This window comes from Micromys minutus (genome assembly GCF_963924665.1).
Source record: "Micromys minutus genome assembly, chromosome: 26".
Lineage (NCBI taxonomy): Eukaryota > Metazoa > Chordata > Mammalia > Rodentia > Muridae > Micromys > Micromys minutus.
This window is the reverse complement of record NC_137961.1, coordinates 23,905,641-23,932,193: the sequence shown is the minus strand read 5'-3', so window position 1 is coordinate 23,932,193 and position 26,553 is coordinate 23,905,641. Positions and strand designations below refer to the sequence as shown.

The 26,553-nt window shown below is 37.4% G+C and overlaps 1 pseudogene across 1 annotated transcript; it reads left to right on the top strand.

Annotated features, from left to right (window-relative positions):
- The first annotated feature begins 2,641 nt into the window (after positions 1-2,641).
- On the top strand, positions 2,642-25,280 carry LOC308437479 (serine/threonine-protein phosphatase PP1-gamma catalytic subunit-like; annotated as a pseudogene). Its single transcript has 3 exons — positions 2,642-2,755; positions 23,781-24,325; positions 25,210-25,280. The product of its transcript is annotated as a serine/threonine-protein phosphatase PP1-gamma catalytic subunit-like (transcript).
- The last annotated feature ends 1,273 nt before the right edge of the window (positions 25,281-26,553 follow it).

Genomic DNA, 26,553 nt, shown 5'->3' with positions numbered 1-26,553 from the left:
AGCATGAGTTTGAAAATATATAATTTCTCAACTATGCAAAAATAGAAGAATGCAATAAGAATTGTATAAGGAACTTCACAGATCTAAAGGAACGGAGGCAGCTACACTATGTGCCAGCTTGTCAGAAAGATGCAAAGATAGACACACAGGCAGGCATATCTTGATTTTTAAGGGACAAAGCCAATATAGGCCCAGGCATGGTCTGAATGGTAATTCCAGAGTGGGGTTCCACCCAACTAGCTTATTGTTTGTGCTTATGCTTCCTGTCTCTTCCTAAAAGTCAAGGGGCTGAATTTATGGAATGCTGATTCGTGGGATGGTCAAGTGGGAGCAGGGAATTGATTTGCAAATAGAAAACCAGGCTTTTGTGTCTGCATTATATCATAGGAAAAGGCAATAGAAGGGTTTCATTGTTGTTTGTCCATTTATTTAGAATTTTTCACTCTCAAGAACTGAGGTGTCTGGAGATCTCTGGAGAGTGAACACAGGTCTTCAAGAAAGTCTTTTTTCTGATTTTAGTTTGAAAATACAGGAGAGAGAATGCAGCTCTTTTAGACTTTTTTCAAAGCTCTATTAGAATTTTTTCTAACAGGATTTTGACTTGGTTCTGACTTGGTCAGAAATCCCAAGATTACTTAGAGATGACACTTGTCTTTAAGCATGTTTTCTAGCAGCTAGCCAGAGAAGGCTATCTAAAGATCAAGCACAGCTCTTTCATTTTTTTCTGGCTTTCTGATTATGATTGGAAAACCCCAAAATTACTTTAAGGGGTTTTCTAACAGGATTTCTGACTTGATCAAAAGATCAAATAATATATTTTTTATAACAGGTTTTTTGACTTTGGTCAGAAAACTCATGAGCTATCCAGAAATCTGTTAGAATTTTTACTAGCAGAGAGAACTTTCTTAACCAGAAAGTTTTTTTTTTTTTAAGTATAGAAAAAAAAAGCTGTCTAGAGCAGAGCACAACACAAAGAGAGCAATCTGAAAAGCAGTTTCAAACAGAAGACAGAGAAAGAGCAATATGAAAAGCTGTGCAGACTACAGAGCTAAGAGCTATCTAACTGCAATAGAATCTGAGATCAGAATTCTCCATGAAAAGTTAGAGTTGAGAGAACACAGGTCAGGAAGAATGAAACTACCAAGACAAGGGTGAAGAGGGGTACGGGGGAGAGGAGGAGACAGAGAGAAACAGATACAGAGGGACTAACATTAGAAGGTCTGTAGTTCCAAACTAGCTTTAGTCCAAGGAGAAGATGAACAAAGAAGCAATGAAAGCAGAAGACTAGGTCATTCTCAGGGCTGACACAGAAGTGAGAACAGTGAGTGGGCTTCCAATTGATCAGAAATCAAAAAAAGTTCCCAAGACACAAAAATACCTGATAGGGAGGCTAGAGAGGTGGCTAAGCAGTTAAAAAGACTTGGTGTTTTTTCAGAGAACCCAGATTTTGGTTCCAAGTATCTATATGGTGGTTCACAACCATCTATAACTCCAGTTCCAAGAAATACAATGAATGCCCTCTTCTGATGTCCAAAGGTAACAGCTATGAATGTGGTACACAAATATACATGCAGAAAAAAATAATCATATGAACAAAATAAAATTAAGTAAAAAAATAAACCAACACAATTATTAGATGAGAATTTTGAAACAATAAGGAGAAATTATTACCAACAGCTCTGTTCTGCCATTAATACAGCTCAAATATTAGCCTTCATAAACAAAATAATCACAAACTGCCAACAAAAACAAAATCCAATACTTTGAAAGGAATATAGCAAACAAAATTCAACATTGATAATGGAACTATCTCATTGTCTATAATTCAATTAAGAATTTACTGACATTCAAGAAACTAAGCCAGTTTGAACCATAATTTTATTAGGTCATGCATATATAAGAATATTTTATATATATTTTGTATATGTATGTGTATGTATACATTATATGAAATATTCATATATATGTATATACATATACATGAACATATGTGTGTGTTTGTGTCTGTGTGTGTGTGTATGTGTATGTGTTTGTATGTGTATGTTGGGGTTTCTATTCCTATGAAGGGACACTATGACCATACTAACTCATGTAAAGCAAAACACTTAGAAAAGATCTGGCTTACAGTTCAGAGGTTGAGTTCTTTATCATTGTGGTGGTATAAAAATACTTGGCCCAAGGAGTGGAATTATTAGAAGGGGTGGCCTTGGTTGAATAGGTTTGGCCTTGGTGGAGGAAATGTATCACTGTGAAGGTGGACTTGAAGACCTTCCTCCTAGCTGCCAGGAAGCCAATCCTCTCCTTTTTGCCTTTGGAACTAGATGCAGAAATCCTGCCCTCTCTAAGGCCTTCACTTCCTGGATGCTTTCATTCTTCTTGTCACAGTGGTAATGGACTGAACCTCAGAACCAGTAAACAAGCCCCAATTAAACACCATCCTTTTAAAGAGTTGCCTTAGCCATGGTGTCTCTTTACAGCAGTGGAAGCCCTAACTAAGATAGAAGTTTGTACTAGAAACTGGGGTATGGCTGTAATAAGCTTGACCATGTTTTTGTTTGAAGAAATGTAAATTTTAGAACATTGGGTTTGGGAAGCCATGGATTGCTTCAAATGGAACTTAATGATCCATTATAGTAGGAATATGGAAGACACTGCTGTTGAGGATGATATGAATACTGAAGATTATTCTTATGATGTTTTGGTGAAGAATGTTGCCAATTTTTGCCCTTGTCTGAAGACTCTGCCTGAGGCCAAGGTGAAGATTCATCAGATTAATTGCACTGACAAACTAAGTCTCAAATTAATCCACTTTAGACTCTGTGCTCTGGTTTAATCTCATGAAGAGCATTTCGATGAAGAATAGCAAGCTTAAAAAGAAAAACTACAAAATGTGTGGTTCAAGGGAATCAGGCAGTACAATGAAGCAAAATCTTGTGTTCAGGAAATAAACATATCAAAGGAGCAGTCTCTGGGGTAGATCCATCTCCGCTAAGCATTTGCCATTGAATAAGGGATAGTTATATGTAGAAGTTATCATTACCCCATTATTGCTTTCATTTAGACTTTTAATCTGGATTATACTACACTCTAGAAATAGAGGACACAGATTTTTTTTTTATTACGATCTTGTGAATAGTGGCCATGAAAAGCTTTGGTCTAGACATGGTGGTTCCAAAGAGACAAAGGCAATCAGTTCTCTGAGTTCCTATCCTGAGAAAAATCAAGTTCTTGCTGAAGGAAAGCTTAAGTCCAGAAATGAATTATATTAAATTAAAACTTAATTAAAGTTTCACACCTTTAATTTCAGCATTCAGGCTACAGAGCCACCCAGATCTCTGAGGTCAAGGTTAATCTATAGAACAAGTTCTAGGATAGCCAGACTTAGGCAGTGCACTAGGAAACAGAAAGCTTGTTTATTGTAATAATGTAATGCAACAAAGGGACCATGTCTGGAACAAGCAAGCAGCCATGTAGCCCTGGCTTTAGAGTAAAGAATAGAAGGCACTACTGGGACAATTGATGCTGGCTAGCTTGAACTAAACAATTAGCAGTGATTTAAGAAGAGAGAAGCATCACTAAGGTGAAAACTTCTACAAAGTAATTTCTGAGAGTACAAAGACATTGTGTTCCAGAAATAGCCAAGGTGGTACCTTGTGTTTCAGATGGACTTGGTAATGTGTAAGAATAATGCAGGTGGTGCTAGTTTTGAAGGGATGAAGGGGTTATGAAGAACAGCTGAGGCTTGGTACTGTGAGAGGACAGAAGAGACCATTGGTGAAGGTGAAGCCTAGTTGCAATTGACAGCCTGGGACTAAAGGGGTCATGCAAAGATTTTGGGGCTTAGCACTATGAAGAGAGCCTATGAGAAGCTATTATTGAAGCCTGATTTCAGTGGAATATTCCAGCAAGTTGGAAGTGCCACTACCATAAATGATCACCAATGAGAGGATCATCAGTGGAGTGTAGTCAACCAGAGCTTAGTGTGCTATACAGCACAGAGCTAGAGTAGTGACCCAAGTCCTTCGGAGGAAGCCAGAATATCATGCACAGATCCTAGAACAAGAAGCTATGAAATTGAAGTCCCCATTGAGACCGAAAATGTCATAAATGCCAGATCCATAAGATAATTGCTGAGGAAACCTGCTAACAGGGAGTGGAACTAGTAAAAAAGGAAAAATAAAAAAGTTGCTGTCAACAAAGATGAAAGGACTCGGAGATCTGAAAAGCACTTTGACATCTGACATGGAGATGCATAGTTTGAAGCTTGCCTGGCTGGTTTTTGGTCTTGCTTGGTCCATTATTTCTTCACTATGATATTTCAGATTAGTAATGGATATCCTGTGATGTTTAAGGTATATGATCTGCTTTCTGATTTTGATTTTATAGAGGATTACAGTTAAGTATTGAATGAATCTCAGGGAAGACTTTTAACTTTGGACTTTTAACATTGTTGAGACTGCAATGGATTTTGGAATTGGATTAAATGTATTTTACATTATGTTATGTTTAGGTATGGCCTCCAAAGACTCATGTGTTTGAACAAACCCATGGAGGGGGCAAGAATATAATGTAGTAGTTTGAATATGCTTGGCCCCGGGAGTATTATTATTTGTAGGGGAAGCATGTTAAATAGAATAGGTTTGTTCTTGTTGGGAGAAGTGTATCACTCTGAAAGCTTGGAGACCTTTCTAGGTGCCTGGAAGACAGTCATCTGCTGTTTGCCTTCAGAACTACATGTGGAAATCACAGCTTCACCGGGGCCATGCCTTCCTGCATGCTGCCATGCTTCTTACTATGACAATAATGGACTGAACTTCAGAACCAGGAAGCCAACCCCAGTTAAATGTTGACCTTTTAAAGAGTTCTTGATCATGTGTCTCTAAACAGCATTGGAAACTTTAACTAAGACAGTCACCATAGGAGGAAGCATGGTGACTTGCAAGTAGACATGGTACTGAAGGTATAGCTGAGAGTTATACTTCTGGATACTCAGGCAGCAGGTAGGAAGAATGAGCTTCCTTTGAGCATCTGAATCCTCAAAGTCCACCCCCAGTGCTATACTTCCTCAATAATGCGATTCCCTATGAACCTATGGAGACAATTTTATGAACCTATGGGTACAATTTTAATTCAAGCCTTCACCATATACACGCACGTGTGTGTGTATGTGTGTGTGTGTGTGTGTGTGTGTGTGTGTGCATGCACGCACACCCACACACATACACACTGGCATATACACAGAAATGTAATTAGGGACCATTTGTTGGTGGTAGTGGGGTTAGTGTGCATTAGCAATCCCTAGGATTTCTTGAGAAAATATTACATCCTAGGCCCAGGAATGACTTGAACCTTGAAATAAGTTTAAATTCTAGCCTATTAGTGAAGTCATTCGCTTAGGATTCTACAAGAATCTGTGTGCCACACATACAAACTAATGTGTAAAGGCTTCACAGTATCTTGAGAATAATGCTCAAATGAACACATTTTTTACCTAATACATTTCCTACCTGTTTCAGGGCCCAAGGTGCAGCCTTGCTGAGACTAATAGGAGTTTTATTCCCATCTTTCTTTGCACATGAGTAGTTATGCTGACAGGTGTTAATCTGGAATACACCTTGTTTTCTTTAGTTCCATGGTGACATTCCAACAGTCATACAAGTCTTGTTATTTTTCATTTGTTTTTAAATTAGAAAAGAGAAAATTTGTTTGACACTTTTTTTCTATTGCTGTCTATACCCTTTTTATTTGCTTTGAAGTACTCACAAGAATAAAGTAGGCTTGCCCCTGTTTGGTGAAAAAAATGTCCTAAAGCAGCCTTCTTAGCAGAAAAGGAGTTTGTCTACCTGGGTTGGTAGAGAAAGAGGAACTTCTGATATCTCAGGCTGGAAACACTTAAACAAACACTTCCTCACTCTAGATTGGACAGCAATGACAGATCAAAGTAATGTTTCTACCAAAGTCTTCCTGAGGAAAGACTAATCATAAGAGATTCCCCACAGGAGAATAGATGACAAAAAGGCAGCTACATCACAGAATTTCCGCACTAGCACAGGTAACAACAACTCATGAAAGCAGTAACCCTGGATTGCTTTGCAGCATTTTTAGGTGGTTTGGCTGTGAAGTCTTCTCCAGGCAGCTTGGATGATCAGGTTCCCATGCCTCAGCAGTTCTTTATGCTTCCCAAACACATGGAGAGATGGGGCTGTGTGAATCTTGTTAGTTTCAAGAACTTCCTAAGACTCATGAATTGTTTAATTCCACTGCCTCTAAGCATCATCCCTCCACCCTCCTTAAAGGAATATTTCGATTTTAAGAAAATTGTTATAAAAGACAGATTTGATTCCTTCATATACACACAAATTAAAGACTTTCTGTTTTCCTTTATTTCCTTCTTCACCAATGTCCTGGACCAGATTCCTAAAATATCTTCAGAAATTTCCCAGTAAAATACTTTCAGAAAACATAGCTAAGAGTGAAACAGGGAGTAATCCTCTTTTGTGGCTAAGACAAAATACTTCGATTTTTACTAATTCATAAATAACAAAACCTTACCATTCACAGTTTGAAGTGTGAGAAGTCCAATTTCAAAGTGCTGGTGGGTTTTCTGTCAGTTCAGCTTCTGATCCTTGATTCCACCTCAAAGAAAGAAAGGGGGAGGGACGACAGGAGAATTAGCTACACATCTCCAGTTACACTGGTTCCATTCATGAGGGCAGATCATTTTTAACCCAGTCACCCTGGAATATAAGTTAGAGCACGAACTTCAATTGGTGTACATTCAGATCATCTCAGCTCGGCTTCCTGTAATTCAGAGTGTACTAGTCAGTATGAGTATAGGCAAATGTAGTCTGATGTGATCTACCCAGGCTGTACCTCTGGATGAAGTCTTGCTGTTTTGTGCATTTGAGTGGAATATTTACCTAGGTGGGTGATTAGTAATTAGGTACATGTGGTCTTTAATTTAAGAGGAAAAGCACAAAACATCCAAATATCTGGTGTATTATTTGACATGTTCCTTGGGAACAAGTTTGAGTCAAATTTTGCTGCATATTTGTTGATCAAGGAATACTCTTAGGGTCAATCCGTATCCCCGAGAAAAAGAAGGAAGCAAACATTGGCAGAACAAATTCCCACAATCATGTGACTGAAAAATCTATACACTAATTTCTTACATTATGGCTTCTCCAACTGTAAGCATAACTGTGTATCCTTGATCTGAAAAGTGTTTTCACAATAGGCTGCTCTTTGGACACTCCCAGGAAAATACATTTCTTTAAGCTTTCCAGAGTCCAGTAACCACCCACATTGTCTTATTCTTCTCTCTCTCTGCCATCTTTAAATCTCCAAATACAGATGCAGTCTGCCTCATGTTTCAACAATCTTATTCTAACTCTCTTATTCACCTTTCAAGGATTTTCATGGCTATATTGGTTCTTGTAGATAATGCAGAAAAGCACCCTCATCTTAAATAGAGCTGATTGGCAATCCAAATTCAATATGCAAACATTTTTACTTTTCCATTATACCTTCCCTATATATAGATTCAGGGGATGGGGACACATATCTTTTCTTGTATCCTTTTCTGTCTATGGAAGAGAAGTAGAAATGAATTCAGTTTTGCTACAGAGAAGATGATTGCTCACGGTTGTTTTGAATGGCTTACAGGTCCCTATAATCCTTAAGGACTGCTTGCTGCTTATGACCTGGCCCTGAGGTGGAGGGGCATGACTTAGATGATACATTACTTTTCATGGAAAGAAGGCTATAGAAAGAGATACACTGAGGAACTCTCAGGCCTTCCCTCTGTAACAGCAGGCAACTGGATACAATTGTTTTGAATGGTACTAGAAGGAATTTGAAATCAGTAACACAGTTTTTCTAAAGGTAGGTTTTAATGTATTGTCTGAAAATAATGTGCTCAGTAGTGTAAATACAATATTAATGCAGAAGTTGGAGTTACACTTCAAAATGTACCACTTCCCTCATTTCTAGGTTCGTGAAGAGTAAATTGCACTTAAGTGTGGCTCCTTTGTGCAGAGGCCACATCGTAGATTGTTATCGATTTATATCTGCAATAAAAGTCTTTGCCACCATAGTAGAGTTTGACTCTCTCTCTCTCTCTCTCTCTCTCTCTCTCTCTCTCTCTCTCTCTCTCTCTCTCTCTCTCTCTCTCTCTCTTCTCTCGCATATATATGTATGTGTGTGTGTGTGTGTGCTCACTGATGTTGCAAGTTTTTTGGTATTGTTTTATTTTTACCTTCAGAAGATCTGTCTCTTAAGTCTTTTTACCCTCTAGTTGAGAATAAGGACTAAAACGTTTTTTAAAGTGTAAAAACTATAAAATATTTTCATCCACTTGTAAATGGTGTGACTCAACTGGGGTGTTGCTGCTGGACCATGAGTGTAGCAAATAGGCTAATACATGTCTCTAAGAGACGGAGTATTTTTCTAGTTCTGTGAATTCCATGTCATCGCATGAGACATTAGATTTAGGGCAAGACCTCTGATCACCTAAAGAAATGTCACCTAGAAATGAAGACTTATGGGATGTCTGAAACACTATAGCCTTTTGATGACAGATCAGTAAACATGAGCAGTTATCTTTACTACGTGCTTTGTTAAATGCTCATTGCACTGACTATCCTCTTTCTCTTCTTCCTCTTTATCTTCCTCCTCCTCATCACCATCATTACCAGTATTGTTATTACAGCCAAAAGCTAGGGTCCTTTGAAAAAATAAAACCTCAGTTGAGAAAATACCCCCATCATATTTGACTGAATATAGGACAGTGAGGGTGTCTCCTTGATTAATGATAAATGTGAGAAGGGCCGCCTCCCTGTGGGTGACAACCTCCTATACTCAGGTGGTCTGACTATTATAAGAAAGCAGGCTGAGCAGATTATGCTAGTAAACAGTATTCTTTCATTGCTGCTTCATTTCCTGGCAAAGTTCTCTTGAGTTCCCTCCTTGTTCTTTAGTGATAGACTATGAGTGAACTGGACATGTAAGAAAAATTAAAGTCTTTCCCCTACAGTTTGCCTTTGGTTGGCATATTTATCATGGCAGTGGAAAGCAAGCTAAGACATGAATGTTAAAATGTAATCTAATTTATAAGTCTTCAATATTCAATTAAGTTCTAGTTAGGATATTTCTTTTAAAAGATTAGACAGTGTACGAAAAGTTTGATATGTAATATTCCAAAAGATCCTTTTATTCTCAAAATGAACTCTAAGGGAAACTGTTTCTTTTCATATAAAAATGCTTACCAGGATGGGAAAGATGTCCCAGGGGTAAAGAACACTCTGGCAAAGGACCTGGGTACATTTTTCATCACTTGTGTCCTTTACAGATTCAGAGGATAAAGTACTTTCTTCTTGCCTTTATAGGTACCCAGATGCATATACATACACATACAAAGATCACACACATGCACATAATTAAAAATAACATAAATCTTGAAAAATAATTTAGCAAAACAACTCTGTATCATTGTAAACATTTGACTGTATTTGTCTTAGTTGTCTTCGTTTTTTTTTTTTTTTTTTTTAAGCTGCAAAATTATTCAAGAAGGTTTAGGATAAAGTATTTTTCTCTATAACAGACATAATTTTAGATTGAAAAATTAATTGTCTGTGGGGACAATAGTTTTTGAAACTATCAGAAAAATAATAATCATGGTACATTTCAGTATGGTGTTTGTTTTTATCTCACTAGTGAATCACAGCTGAGCATGAGGCACTAGGACTCGTTCTTGCCTAGCAGTTTGCACTGCAGATCTTAGCACTGAAAGTTACAAACTGCCCCCAAACCAAGCCCATGAATCAGAAAGGGGGGGTAAGATCTCTAGCCCCAGAAGGATCAGGACTTCAGCAGGGGTACTATTCTTATAGGAGTGGAGGAAGTTATGTCTTTAATTAAACCAGCCAGTGAGGAATTCTAGCAGAGAAAATTGATTGGTTATCCAAAAACAAACAAACAAACAAAAAGAATCACACTGTTTTCTACCAATCAAGCCACTTCATCTTTCCTCTGGGTGTCTCTGTCTGCAGATACCCCTCTTGTATGCCTGCAGCCTACTGGGAGGCAACTTGGTTATAGTCTGTGGGAGAATAATTGAACAGGAAATAAGGGTGATTATGAAAATAGATGACATGTATCATAAAAGAACCAGGAGAGGCAAAACAACAGATCATAAAACACTTCTATTGTCTGTTTTCTTTCCTGATGGAAATTATCTTTCTCTCATTAAGCAACTGATAGCAAGGCAACACTGTTAGCTGTGCCTTAATTAGATGAGTATACTTTTTAAGACAGGTTAATTGACTCCTTTTTATAAGCCTTTCTTGCTTATGAGTTGTACTCAGAGAATGTCAAAGAGATAAATAAGCAAGAAATTCCTAGGCATTTTTAACTGTCTTTTTTGACTGCAGACTGCTAACAGGTAGCATAAAGTAACTGACATTTATTTTTTTAGCCTAACAGGTGCTTTATAAAGAATTTTATATCTAGCGAAGGGTAGCATTAAATACTTCAGACATGATCCTTTTGAGACACTTGAAGTTAAGAAAACGAACAGATGTTGTTCGTTTGGTTCTGTTATACTTCAAGCTACCTCTCCATGGATCTGTATACATGATATCATATCTTACCACTAAGGAATTCAGATACAGTAGTATTTTATTGAAAATGTTATGTTTCTATAAATTTAGACAAGTCTGTTGCTTTGGATTCAAAGCCCATAAAACAATAATATGATTGCCATAGAAAATATGTGAATATTGTTACTTTAGGTTGTAGGTGAGCACTATTCTGTATGAGACTGAACTACTTGGTGCATTGATACTAATTCATGGACCTTTGGGCAGATATTATGAAGACAGTGCTAGGCCTTTCTGTGTAAAAAGTTGAAAAGTTATGTATAATAAGAATATAAATTTGCCAGCATTTAAGTTATTCTTTTTTTCTTAAAAGGGATTATTAAATATTCAGTGAAATTGTATTGTAGAACAATATGCAACACCAGGGAAAGAGGTTCATTAACTATTTCAGCACAATCATTATTTTTTATGTATTTACATATATGAAAAAACAATTCTGAAAATGTTATTTATTCAGATTATGAAGTTATACATAGATAATCATACTCCCAAAAGGTCTTAATATGATTTGAAACCAATACTGAAACTGACATTGTAGCCAGTATATAGCACCATTCCTCTCAGATTTCTGAGTGTGTTTTTAATTTTTAAAATATTCTCTGTATTTACATTTCAGATGTTATCCCCTTTCCCCCCAATCCAATCACCCCTCTTCTTCCACTTGCCTCCATAAAGGTGCTCCCTCTCCCAACCACACTCCCCCAACCAACTTCTCTCACCTTAGTGTCTTGGCATTCCCCTTCACTGGGAGAATGAGTCTTTGCTGAACCAAAGGCCTCTCCTCCCATCCTGCCAGAGAATGCCATCCTCTGCTGCATATGCACCTAGAGCCATGGGTCTCTCCATGTGAACTCATTGGTTGGTGTTTTAGTTCCTGGGAGCTGTGGTGGGTTTGGTTAGTTGATGATTTTTTTCTTTCCATGGGGTTGCAGACCTTTTCAGCTCCTTCAGTCATTTCCCTAACTGATTCTTTGGGGTCCCCATGTTCAGTCCAGTGGTTAGCTGCAAGCATCCCCCTCTGTATCAGTATGGCTCTGGCAGAGCCTCTGAGGAGGCCTCCATATCAGGTTCCTGCCAGTAAGCACTACTTAGCATCAGCAATAGTGCTTGGGTTTAGTGGCTGTATGTGGGGTGGATCCCCAGGGAAGGCAATCTTTGGATGATCTTTTCTCCAATCCCTGCTCCTCTATTTGTCCTTTTATTTTCTCCTGTAAGTCTTTGCTCTCTTTTCTAAGAAGGATTGCGGGCGGCATCTACCTTCTCCCTTCCTTCTCTTTAAGCTTTATAACTTCTATGAATTGTTTCTTGGGTATTCCCGAGCTTTTTGGGCTAGTATCTGCTTCTCAGTGAGTACATGCTATGAGTGTTCTTTTGTGACCGGGTTATATCACTTAAGACGATAGTTTCTAGTTCCATCCATTTGTCTAGGAATTTCATGAAGTCATTGCTTTTGATAACTGAGTAGTACTCCACTAGATGAATGAACCACAATTTCTGTATCTATTCCTCTGTTGAAGGACATCTGGGGTCTTTACAGCTTCTGGCTATTATAAATAAGGCTTCTATGAACATAGTGGAACATGTGTCCTTGTTAGATGTTAAAGCTTCTTTTGGGTATATGCCCAGGGGTGGTCTAGCTGGGTCCTCATGTAGTACTATATCCAGTTTTCTGAGGAACCACCAGACTGATTTCCAGAGTAGTTGTACAAGCTTACCTTTAGACTTTCATGAGACAAAACAATCTTGAGTCTGTTAAGTCCTTCCTGCCTATTAAACCACACATATCTGCATCCTAATGCTGCGGAAGTGGCTCAGTTTTGAGATCAACCACCCATTGAACTTGAGCAGGTATTTAATCTTTCCAGTGAAATTTCTTGATAAGAGTTCTTTGTCCTGAAGTGTCAAGGATGTGAGACATCACAATATCTTATGCTTACCAAAAGTCAGAATAATCTTAGAAACCTCTTAAACTTTGGGTGGAAATAAAATGGAATGCAATTACTTTTAGAAACAAGTCATTATAAGGAACAAAAGAAGAATAAAACCACTTAAGAAAGCCTCTTATATATAAAATTGCAAATAAATAAGACCCAGCAAAGTCACAAAAATGAAGTGAAAGAATTTGATAATTACACTATAAACTCTAATCTCTGTAGATAAAAAAGTAGGTTACTAGACAAATCACATCATAGCAGCCTTAATTTAAAGTCTATCAATTATTTGAGACTATTACCAGCTACAGCTTATATCCTTTCCTTAGTTGCTGCTCATGAGATCAAGTCATTTGTACAACTGTCAACTTTTCAGGCCAACATATGCAAATCTTCTCTGAGGGACTTGGGATTTGAGAACCTGAATGAATGGGGCAGATTACACTTTGATGCTGTAGACAACTTTACTTTAGGTTTACTTTTCTTTCATTAAAAAATAAAACAGCCATCCAAAGAAGGTTGTTTGAGTTCAGAAAAAAAAATGTTCAGAAAACCATGTACATAAATGCCAGTAAGCACATACTAAATGTTTAAAGAGCAGCTGTTTCCTGGACCTCAGGACAGAATAATTATAACACAATTGGCTGGCATGTGTTATAGATTATATCTGGTGTCTTAGTAAGGGTTTCTATTCCTACACAAAACATTATGACCAAGAAGCAAGTTGGGAAGCAAAGGATTTATTCAGTTTACACTTCCACATTGCTGTTTATCACCACAGAAAGTCAGGACTGGAACTCAAGCAGGTCAGGAAGCAGGAGCTGATGCAGAGGCCATGGAGGGATGTCACTTACTGGCTTCCTTCCCCTGGCTTTCTCAGCCTGCTTTCTTATAGAACCCAGGTCTACCAGCCCAGGGATGGCACCACCCACAATGGGCTGGGCCAGGGATGGCACCACCCACAATGGGCGGGGCTTTACACTCCTGATCATTGATTGAGAACATGCCTTACAGCTGGATCTCATAGAGGCATTTCCTCAACTGAGGCTCCTTTCTCTGTGACAACTACAGCTTGCGTCAAGTTTACACAAAGCCAACCAGTACATCTGGCAAATCAGGAAAACAAGGGAGAATGCCATATCCAAATTCAGGATATGCTGACCAGATTGGGTTCTGGAGTGATGTTCTTACATTCAATAAGAATGAGCCCTATACATTGAATGTAAAATTTTGATACAGGAGGCATAAAATCACATCTAAGAACAATTCAGGGAAAGAAATACACCTGAGGCAAAACTCTCTGCCTTTTTTTCTGGATCCTCTCTCAGTGTTCCCCAAGGCACTGTTAACCATGAGTGTTATTTTGAAATGACACCTTTATATATAGTATAGAAAAAGACATCATTATCAGTGCAGAGAATGAGTGGATTAATGAGAGAGTGAGTAATAACCACTATTAATCTGTGTTACTATTAAGAATAAGTCCATCCTATAAAGTTCATTTGTGAAAGATGTGATTATAGAATTGCAAATTATCAACTGCCAGGCAAGAAAGAGACAAAAAGCAGAAGACATTTCAGACGGTATATGGCCTGAAGTGCATTCAGGAGCCCACTGTTTTTATTTGACAAAGACAAAGTAGAGAAACTTGGGGGTTGTGCTCATGTCACATTGACATATGCCAGCATTATATGAAAAGAGGGAACCTCAATTGAGGAAATGCCTACATAAGATCTGGCTGTAAGGCATTTACTCAGTTAGTGATTGATGGGGGAGAGTCCAGCCTATTGTGGATGGTATTAACCCTGGGATGGTTTTCCTGAATTCTCTAAGAAACCAGACTGGGCAAACCAGGGGAAGCAAGCCAGTAAGCAGCATCCGTCTACGGCCTCTGTATCAGCTCCTGCCTCTAGTTTACTGTCCTGTGTGAGTTCCTGTACTGACCTCCTAACAGCTATATAGAAGGATAAAATGAATGAACACTTTCTTCTCCAAGTTGCCTTTGTTCATGGTGCTTTATCACAACAATAGTAACACTAATAATGTAGTAATTTATGCAGGACATCTAGGCCAGGTATTAAATAGTCAGAATTTAGATAAATGTGTGTTTAACATCAAAATTATCCTTATAAAATTTATTTTATAATAATCTATTTGTTTGATTTTGTAAGAATGTTTACATTTTAATTTTCAATTCTGTTCTCCATTTACTGCCTTAAATACTCAACAATATTAAAATTTTATCTGTGTTTTTATACATTATTTTCATTGGTCTTGCCATACTTCTATCACTTCCTCTTAAATTAATGACATTTTGTTCTTAAATTATTGTTATTATAGTATTTATAAAGATACACATGTGTGTACATATAAATAAAACTAGTCGAGATCATTTAAAATTACTTATATTCCTATGTATGTAACTGAGTGTCCCGTTCTTTGCAGCCATTACTTGCTTGTAGCTCTTCACATAGTTCTGGAGAAATATGAGATTTCTTTCATCCAGATTACGATGTTCACTGAGGGAATACTTTTCCAGGTCTTGGAAACAACATCAAGACTCTTTCTTAATTATAATGAGAAGTCCTCAGAATACTTTGGTTAATAGCATAGAACTGGGCTTCTGCTACCTCTTTGCTATCAATGTTGCAGAATGATGAGTAGGTTTGACATCAAACATACTGTACCTGTAAGGTTTAATAAAGTGCTTTGTCAAGTGGAAGTCTGAAAGACCATGACATTTTTACATTGAGTTTAACTATAGTAATGCTACCTATAAACATAGTTATAGAATCAGAATTGGACCAATAGATGTTTACCTATTGCTATTCAGAAAAACCCAAAACAAAAATAACAAAAGTAAATGAATGAACAAACAAAAACAAAACGACATAACATCATCATCAGCAACAACAAATAAGGAAAAGACACTGTAAACATGGTACTAATAGAATAGTGATAACCACTGTCAAATTATAAGTGCAGAGCCACTAAACATAGAACACGTGAACAATAGTTGGTGATGCGTGTGTGTGCGTGCGTGTGTGTGTGTGTGTGTGTGTGTGTGTGTGCCATGCGTGTGTGTGTGTTTGTATGTTCCACATATATAGGTTTCTAAATATATTTACATCCTTTATTTTTAGGTGAATTTAATTTGGAAACTCCCACCTTAAGAATTTCTATGATAGTTCTAAATACAACTTATTTGTAATGTCCCAGGAAATACTAAGGAAGCAAATCCAGACTTTAGATTGGAAAGTTTTAGAGCCACAGAAGCAATTGATTTTGAATTTTGTGAAGTTAAGCCAAAGCTATTCCTTTGTAATTGGGTGTAGGAAGGTCCAAATTAGGAATAAAGACATTGAGGCCAATTTGGATGAAATGAAGGTTCTATACCCATGCTAATCTGTCAGTTAAAAGATAAAATACTAGAAATAAAAGTCATTTTTTGTAGTTCTGAGAAAATTATACTTTCTTATTTGAACATATGGCCTTAAATAAATTAATCATGCATAATTCCTTTCCTTGGACTATTTGGCCTTCCTCCACAGTCTTTATTGGGTTTCACCTGCACCAGTGATCACAGTGAGCCCCTGATGGGTACAGTAGGGCTGGATTTTCTTAAAAAGTATTTTCCACACTGTCCAAGCTGCGGCTAAATCAGTTTTACCACAGAGGCTGTCATCACTGGAAACCCCTCAGCCCTCTACAGGGCTTTGGAACCAGAAATTTAGATGCTTAACAATCTTTCTGTTATTCTTTACAGATAGATTTCCCCTGAAGGTTTATATGTGGAAGGCTTGCTTTCCATTTGAGGCCATTTTTGTAGGTGGGACAAATGTAAGAGAGATAGAGTTAGAGGAAGTGAGTGCCTGAGATGTACCATTGAAGGGTTTGCTTTGTGCTTGGCCCTTGTTTCTCTTCCTTTCATCAATGAGTTCTAAGTCAGGAACATCTTCCCTACACCACACATGCCTGCTATGATGTCCTATCTCCCTAGAGATCAAAAACAAGAGTGTCAGCTCACCCCCACCTTTACCCTCTGAAACCCCAAATTAATGCAACTCTTTGTCCTTTTCAGTTGTTTCTCTCTGGTACTTTGTCTTTGGTATGAAAAGCTGATTACCACATTATTTCAGTGATTCTGATTCAGGTTAAAATTTGAGAACTACTGCTAAATCCTACCTTAACTGACCAACAGTTTAATTTCTCATGACTAGGGAATGCATTTAGTTTTAATTACATTTTATGCATTCATAAAATTGTATATGTGTCCTTGTCCTAGGAGCTCAAATATGCAGTTCATATATTATAGACAAATATAATTATAAAATAATCATCATTCTTTTATGATATGAACGGTGTATGTTGTAAAATGATTTGTCACATCATCAGAACATAGTTATTGAATATCTTGCATGTGTTGATTTGAGTATCAAAGTTGAAGAGTGAGACTAAATACGTCTTTACTAAGCGAGAATTCAAAATCATATTCATTTGTCAGTTGTGGTGTCATTGATAAATTCTCCTCCATTGTATTCAACTGAGCCCCACTGAATAAAGATCTTAAGATCTTATTAAGAAAATGAGATTTATAAAGCACATGCTATGCAGTGGGGATGCGCTCCTTTAATCTCTGTACTCAGGAGGCATAGGCTGGCAGATCTGTGAGATTGAGAGTAACCTGTCTGCAGTGTAAGCTCCAGGTAGTTAGGGCACCACAGGGAAACCCTGTCTCAAAAACAAAACAAAATAAGGAAACAATGTAGAACCAGTTAGTTAGAAAATAACTAATTTATATTAGTTATAATAATAATTTATAGTCAAGTGACATATAGTATAACTTGTTAATAATTGAGAGATTATTGTAAGTTAAAGGGATACAAAGCTTCCGTGAGTAGATTTTAACTGCTTTAGAATGAACGGAGTTATGGTGAATGGGTGGAAAAATAGTAGGGAGTTGGATTCACTCAGCACCGATTGCTGGCAAGGTTAAATTTAATCATTTTAATTCGAACCACAGCTTATGCATAATCATTCAACAAATTAACCTTTATAGAAACAGTTTAGTCCATAAATCCAATATGACCTAACATAAACAAATATAGCCTAATTGGTCTAAAGTTGCTAAACAGTAGAAATCCAGGAAAATAGAGAAAGTCATAAATATTCTGCCATCACTGTGTACAAATATATTTTTGGTTCTATATTTGACTGAAAAAGGTTAAATTTGAGTTGTAAAAACAACCTAATAAATAAAGAATACAGCCAATTCATCAGCATTATCTACTAGTCATCAATTTCTTTGTTCACAGGGGTACACTGTTGTTCATACTACATTTTTCACTGAATCAACTGCTTGTTCCATTGGATTTGGGGTAGCAAATTCAAATTTAAAGCCAGTAAGAATAAATAAACAAGAAGGGGGTGTAGATTTGGACTAGGGAGGAAGTTTTTAGAAGTGGTTGTTACAAATAGAAAAATGTTAAGATTAATGTTAAAGGGGGGGGCAGTGTTAGTATCACCATGGACTGTGATTTCTATTCAGTATTCAGAAACATGGAGGACACTCAAGTTCTTTAGTAGCTGCTTTTGTCTGTGCCATCTTTGCCCAGTACTTCTCTTATTCTGGGTCACAGGAGCCATGGTGGCTGTAGAGTGATAGATAGTAGAAGAACCTAAATTCTTAATGTCTTTATATTTCTTAGTGTGTTGCATGTACTTGATGACTCCATTTTGCTTCTTTGCACGTGTAACTTCTAAAGATGGTCTTCATTTTTTGTGCCTTCCAAAGCCTCTCATCGATGTACAACCAACTCATTTGTCTTCATGGTAATAGTGAAGAGAAAATGAGGGCATCAGAGCTGTCTGACCTGCTTGAGACCTGTTCAGAGAAGCTTTATAGTGAGCTCAGTTGTACTATGACCCATCTCAGATAAAGCACAAGACACAACCACCTGTTGATGAACAGAAGTACAAAACGGCTCGCTGATGAGAGAGTCTACACCAAAGATCAGGAGAGATTTTCTCCGAGAAGGTAGTCATGACTCTGTTTACTGAGTGCCCCCTAGACACCAAGAGACTATAATAAATGCTTTGAGGTTAAATATGAAACATTCCCCATGGCAAACCTTCTTTTGTAAGAGTTAAATTATTATTCACCTTGAAAAATATTGTCTGATTTTTACCTTACAAATAAAACTATATATATATATATTTTTTTTTTGGATCAAGTCTAGGCTATCTAAATCAGGGATGAAGTTTACCCTCTGTGGATATTTGGTAAGGTGGGGTCATTGTTGGTTGTAAAAATCAGGAAATATTGTTGGTATCTAACATTTTAATGCTAAAGAAGTTACCAAGAATCACACTTGGCACAGGACAGACTCCGCAGGAAAGACCCGAGCACATAAAACGTTAATTGTGCCTATACCTGTCTGGATTACATTTTCCATTTATGAATATGTCTGTTTTGTGCCTGTGCCATGCAGTTCTTGCCATTGTAGTTCTGTGATATACTCTGAAATCAGTTTCAGCACTTCATCTTTTGCTGCAAAAAATTGCTTTGGTTATTTGAGGGTCAATATTCCAATCATTGTGAAAGTCCCTGTGTAATTTTCTCAAAAAATTAAAATCAGGACTACAATGTGACATAGATAGATTATACCTAGTATGTTTCTGAAGGCCACTAATTACATATGCCAAATCAGCACATCCACTTTTATTGTAACACTCACAACAGCTCCATTGTAGATTCAGCCTAGGTATATGCCAATAGATAAATGAATAAAAAAAATAAAATGTGCATCAACATTTTATCTATTTCTACAGACAAATGATAAATGAGAAATAGATAATAGCTGCAATGAGAGAGGGAGATGGATAGATAGAAAAATAGACAGACAGATAGATAGATAGATAGATAGATAGATAGATAGATATGTAGATAGATAGATAGATGATTTTTCTCACTCATAGAAATTAATGAAAATGGTTACACTGGATATCACCACATTAGAAGTTCATGTTCAGAAAGACAAATATCACATTTTCTTTTATTTATGGATCCTAAGTTTTTGTGTGAAATGAAAATATAAGGAAAAGATCTAGAGGAAATAATGAAATTGGTAAGACAGGGGAGGGGCAGAGAAAGAAGAATGTCTGTGGAGTGAATTTGTTTAAAGCAAATTTTCACTTATATGAAAATATCTCATTTAACCCCTCACTATGTACAGTGGGTGTGGGCAGGAAGTTTTCTCTGCCAAGGATACTAAGGTTCCAAAACCGTGATGTAAAGATGTTTTCTACACATTTTAAAAATAATAAAATAAGTTTCAATAAATACTTGTTGATTTTTCCTTATATTTTCTGAGCTCCAACTACAGGAGGCTCTGGGATTTGGTTTACCAATAATTTCTTGTATCATTTGAGTTATCGTCCTAAACCTTGGTTTAAATCATCCCCATTTCTACCTCCACCCCTGTTTGCCTACGTTTGGTAAGCACAGGGACACTCTGCCAAAACCTGAAAAAGAACCTGACTTTTTTTTTTTTTTTTTTTGGAAACTCTGGGAGCTTTCTTTGGGATTTTAAAATCAAATCTAATACAATTAAGAAAATAATTATTGAGTACTCAAGATTGAAAGAAATAATATCAAGTGCATACAAGGATTTTCTTACTTGGCAGTGTGCATATAGAATCCATCTTCCAACTTTTGAACAGGTTATTTTTCCCTCCTATGAAAAGTAAAGAGTAAGATGGGTATCAAACAGAAAGAAACTCAATAATAGAAAGATTCCCAGGAAGATGCCTGATGAAACACTCAGGTTTGGGGAAACCTGGGCCCTTAGGAGAGGCACTGAAAGAGGAGCAGTCTGGCTAGGCAGGGGACAAGTGCTATGGAACAAGATTTGAGAGCATGAGCTTTCACAGAAGAGATTGGAAGGCTGTAGAGCAATCAGTGTACAATGCTTTTCTTCTTGCAGGTGCCTGGGTTCATGCAGACTTGCCACAGTGGCACCAAGAGGAAGCTGGAGTTTTGTGTAGAGAGAAGCACATAACTGCTGATAACTGGAGGGCAGAGGGTGGCTGCTTGTGTGTATATAACCCAGCTAGTCAGTGAGTAACTGAAAAAATGGCACAGAGCAAGGCAGAAAGAAACCATGGGTCAAATGACACTGCCTTCTCCAATATATTAAGTATTTTAATCAATTTTACACTATGTATTGCTTTGCCCAGTCACTACTTCAGCTGCAAACACTTCCAGAATTTTACATTTTCAATAAATTGCTTTAATTTTTTTTCTCTATTCAGGTGCAGACCTGTTAAGTTCTATTTCTCAAGTGATCAGATTCAATCAGACCTTTCATTCATACCAGCTAGGCTCCTAGTAATTGCATCTTATCTGAGATAATTATAATTTGTTTTCTATTTGCATAATGAAATTGTTTTGTATTGCTCTACTGTGATCTCAGAAAAACTATTTTAAATGTTAATTATTTAGTAATTATTGATTGTTTATTTCATTTGTCTAACAATATTTAATATATTCTGCTATGTGCAGGTGTAATTACTCTAGACACATGAAGCAGGGATCTCAAAATTATTTTCAAATCACAAAGCAGAGCATTTATTGGGTCTCTGTGGAAAAAAAAACATATAATTCTGAAACTGTTGCAAATTTTTTAAAAGTTTGCAAACAGAGTTGACCATTTCACAAAGTTACTGATCTAATAATATGAAAAAAAATGTAACGACAATTTTCAAATTTGCAAGCTAGAATCAATGACAATGATTCAAGAGTATTATTTGTCACAATCACTCTATACATTCTGTAAGCTGTCCCTGTTGGTGTTCAGAAGCTAATCCTTTCTTTGCTGCAATTTCTTCATGTGTCACACACACATTGATGGAGACAGATGCAAAAGAAAAAAAATGTGTTTGTTGAATCCAATAGAGTAATAATAATTGTCTTTTTTCCATATATCTGTTATTTACCTGTTAGATATGATCAAAGGGAATTCTCATTTAGATGTTCATGAGCTATGCCATTGAAAGCAAACTCCTGAGTTTCATCAGGACTGGTGGCCTGCCCACAGGTTGATGGTTGCTCAGAAGAGCCACAAGAGGGCTCTCCATCCTAAGTGGAATGGTGAGTCAACTTCTGCCCACTGTCTACCCCTGGAGAGACCTCCTAGAACTTTCATGGGGCAGGCAGCAGTACTGCTTAGGAGTGCACAATTCTGGCCCAAGGCCAGACCCGGCCCAGCTGCATCAGGACTGGGCACTGCCATCCCAACTCACAGCCTAGTCAAAGAGGTGAACACCCAAGAACAATCTCCCTCTGGAGACCACGGTCACACAGACTCAAAAGAGAGACACGCTCCAGCTAAAGACAACAAAATCACCTAGCATCACCTATAACAAGATGGCAACAGGCAAGCCAAAGACTCTAAGAAACAAAAACCTAGACAACCTGGCATCATCAAAGCCCAGTTCTCCAACCACTGCAAATAGCGGATATCCCAGATCACCAGAAAAACAAGATATAGACATAAAAATTAAACTTCATAATGATGATGGAGATCTTAGAAAAGAACATGAATAATAACCTTCTTAAACAATTACAAATCACTCAAAGAACTACAGGGAAACACAAACAAGTTGTTGAAGGAATTGACAGTGGAAATGGAAACAATAAAGAAATCACAAAAAGAGACAACTTTGGAGATAGAAAACCTAAGAAAGAAATCAGGAAACAGATGCAAGCATCACCAACAGACTATAAGAAATGGAAAAGAGGATCTCAGGGGCAGAAGACAACATAGAAAACATAGACAAAGCAATCAGAGAAAATGCAAAAATAAAAACCTCCTAACCCAAAATGTCCAGGATATCCAGGACACAATGAGAAGACCAAACCTAAGGATAATAGGTATAGAACAGAGTGAAAACTCCCAACTGAAAGACCCAGTCAATATTTCTACAAAATTATAGAAGAGATCTTCTCTAATCTAAAACAAGAGATGACCACAAATATACAAGAAGCCTACAAAACCCTAAATACACTAAACCAGAAAATAAATTCTTCTCGACACATAATAGTCAAAACAACAAATGCTCAGAACAAAGAAAGAACACTAAAAGCAATAAGAGAAAAATGACAGGTAACATATAAAGGCAGACTAATCAGAATTATACCAGACTTTTCAACAGAGACTATAAAAGCTAGAAGAACCTGGACTGACATCATACATAGCCTAAGAAAACACAAGTTCCAGCCCAGGTTACAATATCCAGCAAAACTCTCAATCAGTATAGATGGAGATACCAAGATGTTCCAAGACAAAAAAATTTTTTTTACACAATATCTGTCCACAAACCCAGCTCTACAATGGATAATAGATAGAAAACTCCACCACAAAGAGGGAAAGTTCATATTAGGAAAATCAAGAAGCTAATCCTCTTGCAACAAACATCAAAGAAGAAAAACACCCAAACATAAAAGTACCTCTAACAACAAAAGTAGCAGCAAACAACAATCACTAATTCTTAATATTCCTTAACATCAATAGACTCAATTCTCCAATAAAAAACATAGCCTATTAGACTGGATACATAAACGGGATCCAGCATTTTGCTGCATACAGGAAACTCATCTAAGCAACAAAGACAGGTACTACCCCAGAGTAAAAGGTTGGGAAAAATCTTTCCAGGAAAATGGTCCCAAGAAACAAGCTGGATATAAAATTAACTCAAACAAATCTGTAGCCTTTCTCTACTCAAAGGACAAACAGGCTGAGAAAGAAATTAGAGAATCAGCACCCTTCACAATAGTCACAAAGAGTATAAAATACTTTGGTGTGATCCTAACCAAGCAAGTGAAGGATCTGTATGACAAGAATATCAACTCTCTGAAGATGGAAATTTTAGAAGACCTCAGAAGATGGAAAGTTCTCCCACGCTCATGGGTTGGAACAGTCAACATAGTAAAAAAAAAATCATCTTGCATAAGACAATCTACAAATTCAATGCAATCCCTATCAAAATTACAACTCAATTCTTCATAGAGTTAGAAATTGGAATAATTCATTTGTAATAATAAAAAAAAAACCAGGATAGCAAAATGATTCTCAACAATAAAAGAAACTTCCAGTGGAATCACCTTCCCTGACCTCAAGCTCTATTACAGATCAATTGTAATAAAAATGAGTGTAAGAGAAGACACAACATTAAGCTGTGGAAAATGTCCACTGAGTGTTTTAACTGCTTTCTGATAGCAGCCACCATGGACGAGAAGATATTCTGCTGTAACGGGGTTTATCACCAGATCTTCAATCTATGCAGCAGATTCGGCAATTATGAGACCCACTAATGCACTAGCTCAAGGTCTTCTTTCTGATCTTTTGTGGTCTGACCCTGACAAAGATGTCTTAGGCTGGGGTGAAAATGACAGAGGACTGTTCTTCACATTTGGTGCGGAAGTTGTTGCAAAATTAGTCCATAAGCATGATTTGGATGTTATATGTGGAGCCCCTCAGGTGGCTGAACATGCGTATGAGTGTTTTGCAAAATGGCAGTTAGTCACTCTGTTTTCTCCACCCAATTACTGAGGTGAGTTTGACAATGTGGGTGCCATGATGACTGTGGACAAGACCCTCATGTGCTCCTTCCAGGTTTTAAAGCCTGCAGAGAAAATGAAGCCCAAAGCCACAAGACCTGTCACACCACCATGGGGTATGATCACAAAGCAAGCAAAGAAATAGTTGTCACTTGAAACTGCCTAGTTGGGACTTGTAACGTAACATACAGAACCTTCCTTTTTTAAACTGTGATGTTCTGGTCAGCTTGCCCAGGTAGACCTTTCAGGCCCTTCTCCATTTTAATTACTGCTGGCACTTGCTGGTTATAGCAGCAAATGAAGCCCTTCATTCTCAAGAAAGTGTGTGTGTGTGTGTGTGTGTGTGTGTGTGTGTGTGTGTGTGTGTATGTTTCACCTCTGTTCCTTTTCAGACAGCTGTGGTGATAGTGTTAAGCTATCCACTCTGGCAGTTTATCCTGATCAAGGGGAGAGTGCACAATTGACCTTTTTAAAAAACTTAGTATAAATCATGAGTAATGTAAATGCTTGTTTTGTTTAGGATACAAAGAGAGCTCTAGGGTAAGTGAATCTGTACACATAATTGTCATAAATACATTCTGTTGATACAAACCACTGGGAACATTTTTTCAGTTTTGTTTGGAAGGGCCTGCTTTCCTCACTGTCTTGTCATATACAAACTAGTGTGTGCATTTGTGGCAACAGGAGTGCACTGCCACCCACACTGCCCAGGCTGTCTGAAACACACTCCTTTATACTATACACATAATGACAATTAAAGCCATTCTCGTCATTGTCTGTGATTCCTTCCTAAAGCCAAAGTTTCTGTTGGACTGGATTGTCATGCCCTGGAGATGAGGTGACATCAAGGCTGTGTGCTCAGGCTGCCTCCGTGTGATTCAGAAGCAGGTTATTTTAATCAGTGATAGTGATTTAATGCTGGGTAAGCTCTTAGTGATAGAAGTTAATGACACTTTGTACAGTTCCCATATAGTCTATTCACTGAGTAATTGTTTTACAGTTGAATCAGGCCTGGACGCGTCCATTCAGAAAGCTTCAAGTTATAGTAAGAACACTGTCCTATACGAGTGACCGATAATGTTTTATTTGGCTACATTCTTTATTGTGCATTGACATTGAGGCTTATAAATTAAAATGAACTAACTTGCCATCTACCAGTTTATACAGAACTCACAGTGCCTGTGACTTTTTAAAACTATGACCTGTTAAAATGAATCTGTTTCCACAGATGCCCATGTGTTGAGAATGACTTCAGACTTATTAAATCCGAGCTTGTTAACCTGTTAAATAACAACAACAAACAAAACACAAACACAGAAAAATAGTTAGACTCCAGATTATCAAATAAACCTATTATAAAAAAAAATGGGAACAAAGCTAAACAAAGAATTCTCAACTGAAGAATGACAAGTGGCCAAGAAGCACCTAAAGAAATGTTCAAAATCTTTAGTCATTGTGGAAATGCGAATCAAAACAAATCTGAGTTTCTACTTCACACCAAGCAGAATGGCTAAGATAAAAAACTCAGATGAAAGCAGATGCTGGAGATGATGTAGAGAAAGAGAAACACTCCTCCATTGTTGGTGAGATTGCAAGCTGATACAACTGCTCTGGAAATCAGTCTTGTAGTTCCTCAGAATACAAGACATAATACTATCTGAGGACCCATCTATATCACTCCTGGGCATATACCTAAATGGTGTTACAAAATATAAAAATGACACAGGCTTCATTATGTTCATAGCAGTCTTATTTAAAATAGCTAGAAGCTGGAAAGAAACCAGATGTCCTTCAACAGATGAGTGGATACAGAAATTGTGGTAAATTTACACAATGGAGTAGTACTCACTTATTAAAAATAATGACTTTAGGAAATTCTTAGGCAAATGGATGGGACTAGAAACTATTATCCTGAGTGAGGCAACCCAGTCACAAAAGAATACACATGGTATACACTCACTAATAAATGGATATTATCCCAAAAGCTTGGATTACCTAAGATACAATTCACAGACTACTTAAAGCTCAAGATAAAGGAAGACCAAAGTGTGGATGCTTAAGTCCTTCTTAGAAGGGGGAACAAAATTACTCACAGGACAAAATACGGAGACAAAGTTAAAAGTAGAAATTGAAGCCATGGCCATCCAGAGACTCCCCCACCTGGAGATCCATCCCATATACAGTAACCAAACCCAGACTGTATTGCGGATGCCAAGAAGTTCATGCTGACAGGAGCCTGATATAGCTGTCTCCTGAGAGGCTTTGCCAGTTCATGGCAGATACAGAGGGGGATGCTCACAGTCATCCAGCTGAGAATGGGGTCTACAATGGAGAAGTTAGAGAA